Below are 12,119 nucleotides of genomic sequence, written 5' to 3' on the forward strand. Positions count from 1 at the left end.
TATAATTACCCTTGTCTGAGTCAATGCTCCTCCTCTTACCACTGCAGTCTGCCATCTTCCACCGCATATCCTTGGCCATGTCTAAATCGGCGGCCGAAATCTGGCTCTCCCATTTGTATTAGTGTGTCTTTAATTGGATTTGAGCGTCTTTGGTGAGGGAAGGGGGTGGCACGTGAAATCACCCTGGGGTGTGTAATGCCCCACACTCTGTTGTCTGACGGTATTCAAGTTCCAGGAATTATTTTTGTCATGAATTGCATTAAAAAAAAAAGTTACAAGATCATGACCCCAGCTCCCAGATCCTGCTTCCTAAGGCTATTCTGCAATAAAAGGAACTAAGACTCCTTGGAGAGATGGCTGATACTACAGCTGGAGCAGGGAGTATACGAGATGAGCCTGGGGCTTCGTGTAGCGCCAGAGCGTAAGGAAGTGCCCCCAAATCAAAAGGATGGGAGCATGTCAAAGGGACACAGGAGCCAATTGAAAGGTACCCAACAGCTACACCTGAAACAACTTGAACAACAAAATAAATAATGTATCACTGCATAAAGTACAAAATACCCATGACTTCATACTGATATAAATAAATGCTTGAATAAATAAATCAATGGGGGAGAAGAGACAAATCTCCCGCACAGAAGAACGCTAAATAATTTTTACCGCCCAAGAAAGTAGGGCTGGACTCTCCCCACCCCAACTCTCTCCGTTGTGCATGGACTTCACTTAGTGATCAGCTTCTAAAAAGCAGAGTGAGCAAAGGGGGGAAATAAAAGGTAGCGGGACACCCTGGAAAACTACCTCAGCCGCGGGACTGTGGTCAGCATCATCAGTGAGTCGCGTTGGTAGCACGTGCTCTTGATACAATGTGATGAAGTGAGGAGAATGACAAAAATACAGTCCTCCAAACCTATAACTCTAGCCTTACCATGAAAAAAGAAAAACATAAAAAAATTGAGAGTGTTTGTGTATATCGATTAGATATCAGATTACACATATAAGATTATGTGTGTATTAGATTTCATATACGTGTGTATATATCTCTATATAATATGTATGGCATAGAGAAAGAGTTTTATTTTCAGGAACTGGCTCCTGTGATTAGGGATACTGGCAAGACTGAAATCTGCAGGGCAGGCTGGCAAATTTGAAGCTTGGACAAAGAATTGATACCACAGTCTTGAAACAGAGTTCCTTCTTTTCTGGAAAACCTCAGATTTTGCTCTTAAGATCTTCAGCTGATTGAATGAGGCCCCGCCCCCATTATCAAGGGTAATCTTTACTTAAAGTCAACTGCTTACAGATGTTGACCACTGTACTGACAAAAATAACCAGGTATTATAATCTAGCCAAGTTGATATTTAAGAGTAATCATCGTAGAGATACCTGCCCGGGTAAGGGATGCCAAACAAGGTGAGTCTAAGAAACTGTCACAGCCCAGAGTTGGTACGGAAGCAGGACGACTGAATGCACTGTAATATCCAAAATGGGATTCTGAAACAAAAGAAACACTGGGGGAAAACTAGTGAGGTTCAAATGAGATGTAGCTTAGTTAGTAATATATAAAAAATTGCATCAAAGAGGACAGATGCCTGAACAGACAATTCTCCTTTGTAGAGGAAAGATAGTGTTACAACAGATCACATCCAGTGTTCCCAAGGAAACAAACCAAGACTGAAGAGAGGAAGCATAGGAGCCTCAGAGCCTGACTGCAATTTTCTAAAGTGACAGAAATAGTGATGACCAGTTGTCTTTTCACCATCTCCTTTCCTGACCCACAGACAAAGCAAAAGTCTAAAATCATGACTACATGGCAGTATGTCTAAATGTCTAAAACTTATGTCTTGTTGCTCTGTACTGGATTATTTCCTCTGAGACATTACACTTAATATTTGGGTCGTGGCCTCCAAGTGAGCAAATACAACGTTATGAAACCAATACTTGGGATTTTGGGTAAAACTTCTTCCACAAGTAACTTATTAGCAATCCTATAGGCAAAATCATTCATTCAGCTGCTCGGGCATATAGCTTTCAACCATTCACCTTAGAACAACATTTCATGTTAATAAATAAAATGCTTATAAATGTTCTCCCAAAATTAAGAGCTTGACTACAATCCAGAGGCTAGGCAAAGTTAGGCTGAAATTATACATAAACCCTAAAATCTTAATGACTAGACAACATGAAAGTGCTTTTTTTTTCACTCACATCACATTTCAGGGCAGGACAGGTAACCCTCCATCTTGCAGTCATGCTGTCTGGAATATGTGGCCTCCAAAGTCACAATAAAGAAGAGAAAACTGAAGAATTATAAGACTAAGTCCAGGTTTGGATGTAGTTTATACCCCTTTTGTCCCACCTTGTTAGAATTCAGTCATGTCCTGACCTAACTGCAGAGGAGGCTGGATCTTTCTGTGTTCAGGAAGGGAAAACAGTGCAATAAAAACATAGCATAGCATTTGCCATAACTTTCAACTAAGTTTGGAAAATCTTTTACACTTAATTCCTCCTTATAAGCTCATAATGCAAATTAAATATTAAATATGCTGTGAGTTCCTATAATAAGGAAACTAATCTAACATTGTTTAATTAATTGTTTCCCAAACTTACTTAACATTGTTTAAATCAATTCTTATCCTTAAGGAACATCAATAAACATCTTGAAAAAGAAACCACTATATTTGTTTAAGCACCATTTGGATACACTAACTTGAAGCTACAGGGCTCACCTTTTTCTGTGCTTCTATGACCAATAACTCCTCTTTCAAAATCTCTGTGTGTGTGTGTATTCAGTTCACTTCAAAGTCAGCTTATCTAGGAGCCAATGTTCCCATTAAAATCATTTCTTGATCTCATAATTTAACCAGCAGTGAACAATCTTATTTCCCTAGATTTAGAATTCTCCTGATAGGTATTTAACTGAATTCTCCAATACAGGCATACATCCTTTTATTGCATTTCACAGATATAGTGGGGTTTTTGGGGATTTTTTGTTTCGTTTTATTTTTTTTATAAATTGAAGGTTTGTGACAGCCCTGAGTTGAGCAAGTGTATTGGTGCAATTTTTCCAATCACATTTGCTTACTTCATGTCTCTGTGTCACATTTTGGTAATTTTCACAGTATTTCAAACTTTTTCAAGATCATTGTATTTGTTACGGTGATCTGTGATCAGTGATCTTTGATGTTATAATTAATAGTTTTGGGGTGCCATGAACTGCACCCATATAAGATAGCTAACTGAATAACTGTTCTGTGTGTTCTGTGTTCCACTGACCTGCTGTTTCTCCATCTCTCTTGCTCTCCTTGGGTCTCCCTATTCCCTGAGACACAATGATATTGAAATTAGGCCAATTAATAACCCTTCAAAGAAAGGCCTCTAAGTGTTCAAATGAAAGGAAGAGTCACATGTCTCTCTCTTTAAGTCAAAAGCTAGAAATGATGATGTTTAGTAAGGAAAGCATATTTAAAGCTGAGATAGGCTGAAAGCTAAGCCTCTTGTACCAGTTAGCCAAGCCAGGAATGCAGAGGAAAAGTTCTTGAAAGAAATTAAAAGTGCTACTCCAAGGAACACATGAATGATAAGAAAGCAAAAGAGTGATATTGCTGAAATGGAGAGTTTGAGTGGTCTGGATGGAAGATCAAACCAGCCACAATATTCCCTTAAATCAAAGCCTAATCTAGAGCAAAGACCCAACTCTCTTCAGTTCTATGAAGGCTGAAAGAGATGAGGAAGCTGCAGAAGAAAAGTTTGAATCTAGCAGAGACAGGTTCATGAGATTTAAGGAAAGAAGCCATTTCTATTACATAAAAGTACAAGGTGAAGTAAAAGTTGGTGTCGAAGCTGCAGCAGGTTATCCCGAAGATCTAGCAAAGATGATTAATGTAGGTGCCTACACGAAACACCAGATTTTCAATGTAGGTGAAGCAGTTTTACATTGGAAGAAGATGCTATCTAGGATCCACATACCTTGAGAGAAGTCAGTGCCTGGCTTCAAAGCTTCAAAGGACAGACTGACTCTCTTGTTCAGGGGCTAAATGAAGCTGGTGACTTGAAGTTGAAGCTGGTGCTCACTTACCATCCTCCAAATCCTAGAGCCCTTAAGAATTATGCTAAATCTACTCTATAAATGGAACACAGAGCCTGGATGTCAGCACATCTTTTACAACATGGTTTACTGAATATTTTTAGCCTACTGTTGAGACCTTCTGCTAAGAAGAAATGATACCATTCAAAATATGACTGCTCATTGAAAATGCACCTGGTCCCCCAAGAGGTCTGATGGAGATGTGTGAGATTAATGTTGTTTTCATGGCTGCTAGTACAACATGCATTCTGCAGCCCATGGATCATGGAGTAATTTCGACTTATAAGTATTACTATTTAAGAAGTGCATTTTTGTAAGGCTATAGCTGCCATAGACAGTGAATCTTCTGATGGTCTGGGCAAAATCAGTTGAAAACTTTCTGTAAAGGATTCCCCATTCTAGATGTCATTATGAACACTCATGACTTATGGGAAGGGGTCAAAGTATCAACATGAACAGGAGTTTGGAAAAAGTGGATTCCAACCCTCATGGATGTCTTTGGGGGTTCAAGTCTTCAGCAGAAGAAGTCACTTCAGATATGGTGGAAATAGCAGGAGAACTCGAATTAGAAGTGGAGCCTGGAGACGGGACTGCATTGCTGCCATCTCATGACCAAACTTAAGCAGATGAGGCATTGCCTGTTACGGATGAGCGAAGTGGCTTCTTCAGATGGAATCTGCTCCCAGTAAAGATGTTGTGAAGATTGCTGAAATGACAAGAAAAGATTTAGAATAGTACATAAACTTTGTTGATAAGGCAGCAACAGGGTGTGAGAGGATTGACTCCAATTTTGAAAGAAGTTCTGTAGGTAAAATGCTGTCAAGCAGCATTGCATGCTCCAGAGAATCATTTGTGAAAGGAAGAGTCAATTGATGTGACAATCTTCATTGTTGTCCTATTTTAAGAAATTGCCACAGCCACCCCAGCCTTCAGCAGCCACCACTCTGATCAGCCAGGAGCCATCATCTTTGAGGCAAGACCCTCCACCAGCAAAAAGATTACAACTCACTGAAAGCATGTCAGTGGTTAGCATTTTTTTAGAAATAAAGTACTTTTTAATTAAGGTATATACATTTTTTAGGAATAGTGATGTTACACACTTAATGGACTTCCATATCATGTGAACATAATGTTTACATATGCTGGAAAACCAAAAAAATTCATTTGCTTCATGTTATTGGGATATTAGTTGTTTTGCAGTGGTCTGGAACTGCACCTGCAATATCTCTGAGGTGTGCCTCTCCTGATCTCACAGTTCTCTGGAAACACTTTCCCCAGGTTATGAGAAATCTGAGAACCAAATTCATGGCTGACTTCTGGAAAGAGAGTAAAATTTTGTGGCATGCATGTCATTTAATTACCTAATTCCTGAATTGATCTACCCTTAATTTTCCTTTGCTCTGATTATTGTTACCTGGACATTTAAATTTCATTTCTGTATCACTTATCATAATATACATTTGTAAGCCACCTAAATCATTTTTGGAGTAAGGCAATAAATAGAAGATGTGAAGATAGATCATAGATTAGATAGATGATAGATGATAGATAGATGATAGATAGATAGATAGATAGATGATAGATAGATAGATAGATAGATAGATATAGATAGATGATAGATAGATCATAGATTAGATAGATGATAGATAGATAGATGGTAGATAGATAGATAGATAGATATAGATAGATGATGGATGGATAGATAGATAGATGAATACATTTTTTAAATATGGCTTTTGTTGTTCTGATCGCATCGTCTGTGGCTATGTGTTTCTGTATTTTGTGACTAGTTGCTGAGGAACCACTTAGAGCTAATGAGAAGTATAGGAGTTTCCCTTGATATTTCATTAGTCTAAAACCTGGATTTTCTAGATTCATGAAGATTTCTACCCAATATTGTGGCAGCAGGATGTTAAATGTAATTATAATGTGTGAAATATATTAAAATATATTATGAAAAAAATGATAGCTTTTTCTTGTGTGACAAAAACAATAAATTCTTACGTGTACTTTATCAAACTTCTATTCTTTATATAAATATATATCTTAAAATGTATTATATTAGAAATCTGAAGGTACTATAAAAAGTTAAGATAAAACTCAATATTGGATGAAACTAAAAATTAAACTTGGGTAAAATAATATATATTTGTTGACAGGCAGAAGTTAGTAATATTCAGCTTTAGTTTCTTTCTTTTGAAGGAGCATTCCCAAATACAAATCATTCTTGTCCCGCTTGGCCAGTTATTTTCTGGTACTGCTCAGAGTCCTAGCACAAGTATGATGTGGGCCCCTTCTTGACATTCTGGCTGGCTAGCCAAATGTCAGTTTAAAAAAAGATAAGGCTGTTATTCATTCATTATTATTCATCCGTGTATTGCGATACTGTGCCAGGTGCCAGGAATGTAAAGATAAATAAGTAATAGACTTTCACAATTTAGTATGCTGACTGTAGTCTCAAAGGAGCAAATAGATTTGTTGTTGTGGCAGAGTCTACAAGTTTTCTATCCAATGTCCATTCTTCTGTCTTCCATAATAATATAATCATTTTCAGGTGCCAAAAGACATCATTTTTTCAGCCATGTGACTAAATTCCAAACAAAGAAAGAAGTTGGGTAGAACTTCCAGGAAAACTCCTTAAAATGGAAAATAGAAAATTAGGGTGTTTTCTAATAACAAACTTTACCTTCTTCTTCAGCTGCTTGGTGTGTGGATTAAATGGCTGGAGGTCTACATCCCTCTTAGCTCATGAGACACCTTTACATGCTAGATGGTAGAAAAGAAAGAAAGAAGATGCCAGATTCTTGATGACTATAGACAATCATACAGCCGTGGACCACCTTTACTCCAGATTCATTTTTTGTAAAAGAAAAATAAGCCTTTATATATTTACTAATATATTTAAGATTTTCGGCTGAATGCAGCTAGAAACATAAATGATTCACTTATCAATGAAACTAAATGATCTAATTAATGAAAAAAATCAAGAGCTAGGCCTTGTATATGTAAGATTCAAGTAAGTAGGTGAATGAGGCTGTCAATACACAGAGAGAAGGCATATTAGTATATTAGAAGTAGGAAGTTACATAGTGTTCTCTAAACACATTAATTCATTCAACGTGAGTTACTAATTCAGAGTCTATGAAGAAAAACATAAAGAATAACAGAGGAATGATAATTTAGAACCAGTTTATAAATGGTCTTCAGTGTCTAAGCTAAGAAGATTGGTTTCTATTTTACTTATGATATGTTCATGAGGATTATTTACAAAGTAGGAAAAAAGTAATAATATTTAGAGCTGAACGGACCTTAAAATCTCCTACTCTAGTGGTTTTCAAAATGTGCTATGGGGGATCCCCATGAGAACTACTTTGTGGTCAGAGGGCTGGGGCAAAGAGCTTGGGGCTGCTAAGTCTACATAAACCAGGATCTCTCATTCAGAGCAAATCTCTTGTTATCGGTTTGTAATTCCATATAGTGCTTTTTTGAAAAGAACATTACAAGGCTAAAAGAATGTGAAATCTACCAACGTACACCAATCCCTTCATTCTATCTATTGGAAAATTTTGACTCAGAGGAGGCTTTTGCCCCCTCTGAGGGAGCATCTATTTGACCCCACTGCAAGGAAGGACTTGGTCACACCTGTACGGAACATTAGCCAAACTCCCCCATTCTGTTGTGGTGCACATGGAGCTTTGCTTCAGGAAGGTTCTCTGAAGTATACTTTGTAGGGGATCAATGTTGGTGGCTTGGAGACGGGTTGTAAAGTCGAGTGCAGTTGCTGCCCCAGACATGGGGATGGCCTGAAGCCAGGGTAGCTTCAGTACAGCTGCATAGTAGGGACAGGAATCAGTCACCCTAAATACATTTGAATCCGCTTTCATCAACACTGACCAAATTCCTACCTTTAATTCCCTGCATCTTTAATACTCAGATGGTTTCTCTTTTTTTTCTGGGCGCGTCCTGACTTACACGCAGATCAATGCCCTACTTTTTGCTGAAGAGAACTGGTGAAGAAGGAAATGGGACCTGCCCTATGACTTGCAGCCTGCAGCCTCGAGCTTCCAGTCTCGTATTTGGACTCATCAGTCCTGAGGCTGTCAGAGATGAAAGACTATTTCGGGCTAGTTTCCTGATGGTGTTTTGACCCGTGAATCTAAAACCCTGAGAATGTTCTTTCTTAATCTTAGTGTGCTCGGAAGTAGGCATCTCCCCCACAGTCCTTACGCTCCTCTGTATCACATCATTTTTCCCAAGAGTCACTTGCAGTCCCCACATTTGCTTTCATGAGGCTTTACATGCTAGGTAACTCCCAGGGATAATTTGCATAGCTGTTTTTCCCTGTATCTTATAGATGACCGGCTCATGTTCACTAATGATGCAGTCACTGCTGCCTTCAATTCTCACTATGCAAGATAACCAATACGAAGCTCACGGTTAGGTGGCTCTTTACCTGGGATATTCTTCTGACGCCAAACATTGCATCAGTCGGGGGCAGTCAGGAAAACCCACATTACTACAGGTATTACAAATACAAAGTGATTTATTTTAAGAACATGAAAGGGCTGGTAAAGCAACAGTAAGAAAGATTACTTCTGGCTTTCAGAAATTCCAGAAATATAAGGCTTACAGAGAAGCCACTACTAATAAAGTTGGGTCTCTGCAACACCAAAGTCAGTGATTCTCGGGAGGATGCCCAGACAGTGCTGGAAGCTGCTGTTGATTATTGCAGCTGTCTACGGCCCTGAAGTAGGTAATTCTCAGGAGAAGGCCTCGAAGCCCCTGGCAAAACTCCCCTTGCGCCGTCGGCTGCCGCCCTTCTCTGAGAAGAGTAAGAAAGTTCCCAAGCAAAAATACCAAAATACAGCACGGGACACATGCGAAAACTGTTGGAACTGAATCGATAGTATCCCCAGTCCTTGGTTTGCACATTAATGAGGAACCATAAAGATGACCGTACAAGCTGAAACTATGCAAAAGGACCTCATAATCAAGAAGCAAAAGGTGATGATTGTTTTACAGCCTTTCAAAATATGTGTCAAAGCATTAGAACCTCTCTTACTCTAGGTTATAAATGTAAAGGGAAGTGAAAAAATAGCAAAACTAATATTTATTTAGTCCACAGTCATTTTAAACATTTGAAACACGGACAATGAGTGTGTTTGATTTTTCTGTATAAAACATATCAAGAGCAGTTTGAACAGTGCTTGCCTCTTTGTCGCATAACTCACTGCACAGAGAGAACATCTTTTCTATGCCTGGGTGAATTGTACTCCTTTCTAGGTTTACATAAGCTGCCAACATTTTATGCTTTGAACTTTCGGTGCCATGAAATATCTCTGAGAATTCCTTGAATGTGGGGGTTTTTTGCCAACATCACTTCCTCCGGGACACCTTTATCCTTTTCATCACAGCCACTTGCCTCACTTGTGTCAATAAGCTACCTGCCGTGACTAGTGACTAGCCGCATGTCTAGAGTCTCTCGAACGTTGGTGGTGGCAACATTCCCACAGTCAGTGGTGTTTTCCTATAACTTCATTTACATTTGATTCTAATTTTCTTTCTAGCATTATCACTTACCATTTCTTTACTGTACTTTCATCTTTGCTGGTCAATTCCCTGTACTTTCATTTTTGCTGGCCAACTATCCATTTTTGTAAAATAGCCTGTGGGTTTATCATGGGAGACAGGAGTCAACGCAACTATATGTAATTTGTTCATGAACGGAAAACCAGACGTACAGTGACCAATAATCAACATCCCTTGAAAGAAGTGATGTTATTGGCCACTAATCATGATGCAGAGATGTTACTTACATAATGATTTACAGGCTGAAGAGGTATCAGAAAGTTCAGGCTTTATGCAATGACACAGTTAATATACCATGGTAACTGAAATTTGAACCTTATTTAAAACAGGTATTATTTAACTAAAACATGATGACCAAAATTATATACTGGAACCTTGCTGAGGGAGGATTATCTGGCTTGGTGACCAGTTGGAGTCCTGTAATGGTGTGGGGAGTAACAGTTGAGAGGAAAATAAAACAGGAATGATGACGTTAAAAATTTAAAGAGGAAAAATGTTAACACAAATAAGTGACATAGAAACAAGTGGTGGGGGGCGCCTGGGTGGCACAGCGGTTAAGCGTCTGCCTTCGGCTCAGGGCGTGATCCCGGCGTTCTGGGATCGAGCCCCACATCAGGCTCCTCAGCTATGAGCCTGCTTCTTCCTCTCCCACTCCCCCTGCTTGTGTTCCCTCTCTCGCTGGCTGTCTCTCTCTCTTTGTCAAATAAATAAATAAATAAATAATCTTTAATAAAAAAAAAAAAAAGAAACAAGTGGTGGAGAAGTTGAGGAAAAACGAAGATATTGATTTTGAACCACTTAAGTTTTAGATCCTGAAGCTAATCCCTGTGGAAATATCCAGCAGGCTATTAAAATTGCAATCCCTATTTCAGGAGATATAGGAACCAGAGATATAAATTTGAATGCCATCCACAAAGAGGTGGTAAATGAAATCAGGAAACAAAAATGCTGAAGGCAGATCTTTCCAAGACCTCACACATATTTGTTATGTAGAAAATAACAAACCAAGAAAATGGTGCATGTAGCATCCCAAGAGACATAACAATTCCAGGAAAGGCAAAATCACATAGCCAAGGAAAGTGAGTTTTTAGAACAGAAGCAACAGCAACAATGACAAAAGGAAGACAAGGGTAAGAAATGTTGCAGAGAAGCAAGACAAGTCCTAAATAAGAAGCCATTATTAGAGCTCCCATTTAGAATGTCCATGGTGATTCTTTAAGAGAAAACTGTCAATAAAATGCTGGGAGGTAGCAGGAGAAAGAGAATGGAAAAAAATTTGACAAGTGGACAGTAGATGGTAGATGACTAGCAAATGTGAGTTATACTTTTGAGATACTGGTTAGAGAAAGAAAGGAGAGCTTGGTAATGCACCTGGAGAAGAAAAGCATAGTCTCTTTTCTTAAAAGAGGAGAATATCCATTTTACTGCAGAGAAGGAGCCAGTGGAGAGATAAAAATTGAAGATGTAGGTTCAGAAGAAGTGGAGAAGGCTGGATTTGAGAACAGATGGAGGGTGACTTGGACATGAGTAAGGGTAATATTTCTTGAGAGACAAAAAAGGAGATATCACATAAGATTTTTAGGCGAAAAAGATGGAAACAGGTGTAGGCTTCATTAGCCCCTCTCTTCACCTTGAAAAGTACGAATGCAGTGTCAAGTTGAGAACTTGTGAAGAGCTGAGAATGGCTTCCAATACTCATTATAGGGGTTGGTAAAACATATCTAAAGGAGTTGTTCAGTACTTGTTTAACCTCGTCTAGTAGGTCAGATCACAAGACTGTGACCCATGGATAAGCTGAACTTCTATGAAGTTTTTTCTATTTCAGTTCTTACCTACCTGAAATTTGGATTGGAAAAAAAGGAACAGTAGTATTTCTAGAGGGATAGTGACACAGCAGGAAGTTAAGCAAGAAAGTGATCTTCTAGCATTAGGAAACATTTTTAAAAAGCAAGTCTGAGTGAGAAGTGTAAAACCAGTGCAAAAGAATTGAGAATATATGTTGACTATAGGACAGGTGATAACGAACATCAAGTTTATTAAGGAGTGGCAAGCAATTCTTTGTTGAAAAAAAAGAATTCGTCTTTACAAGGTGTTCAGTGAATGTTCACCAATGTCAAATACTTTACCTTCAAGTTCAAATACATAATTATATTCATACAACTCTAGGGTGCCTGTTCAAGCCCTGCATGTGTTTATCTCTTTTTCAGAGAATTATGTCAGACTGTTCGATCTTCTGCTTTTTTCTTGGGAAGCTTTTTTCTATGGGATCCATTTCTGACATTATTCAATGCAACTTCATTTTTGTTTCTGTTCTATCAAATAGATTTTCCCAGAGCTTTAAAAAAAAAAAAAAAACCTTATTATTGGGTGAAAAGGGAGATTTTGCTCTTTTTTGTTTGTTTTTAAGAAAATCTAATAGCTTTGTGTCTTTTGGTACATGAGCTGG

General features: G+C 38.4%; 1 pseudogene; it reads left to right on the top strand.

Moving 5' to 3' along the window:
- The first annotated feature begins 3,114 nt into the window (after positions 1-3,114).
- Positions 3,115-8,231, top strand: LOC130542625 (tigger transposable element-derived protein 1-like; annotated as a pseudogene).
- Positions 8,232-12,119: the final 3,888 nt, after the last annotated feature.

The sequence above is a fragment of the Ursus arctos genome, unplaced genomic scaffold (assembly GCF_023065955.2).
Source record: "Ursus arctos isolate Adak ecotype North America unplaced genomic scaffold, UrsArc2.0 scaffold_4, whole genome shotgun sequence".
NCBI classification, from domain to species: domain Eukaryota; kingdom Metazoa; phylum Chordata; class Mammalia; order Carnivora; family Ursidae; genus Ursus; species Ursus arctos.